Consider the following 339-nt stretch of genomic DNA (forward strand, 5'->3'; position numbering starts at 1 on the left):
CAAATCCACTTCTCCATGTCTCTTCTACATCAACATGTGTCCCCTCTTCTTCATGTCTCTACTACATCAGCATGTGTCCCCTCTTCTTCATGTCTCTTCTACATCAACATGTGTCCCCTCTTCTTCATGTCTCTTCTACATCAACATGTGTCCCCTCTTCTTCATGTCTCTACTACATCAACATGTGTCCCCTCTGTGGAAAGAGACTCTGAAAGTTTCAGGAAAAAAGATTCTCTCTCTTTTTGTCCTGATCCATTTCTATAAAATAAAAAAAACAAAAAAAATAAAAGGTCCCCTATCATACTGTTTTTCATCAATATATTACAGGTCTCAGATATA

This window comes from Notothenia coriiceps, unplaced genomic scaffold (assembly GCF_000735185.1).
Source record: "Notothenia coriiceps isolate Sejong01 unplaced genomic scaffold, NC01 NC01_scaffold00037244, whole genome shotgun sequence".
In the NCBI taxonomy this organism is placed as follows: Eukaryota; Metazoa; Chordata; class Actinopteri; order Perciformes; family Nototheniidae; genus Notothenia; species Notothenia coriiceps.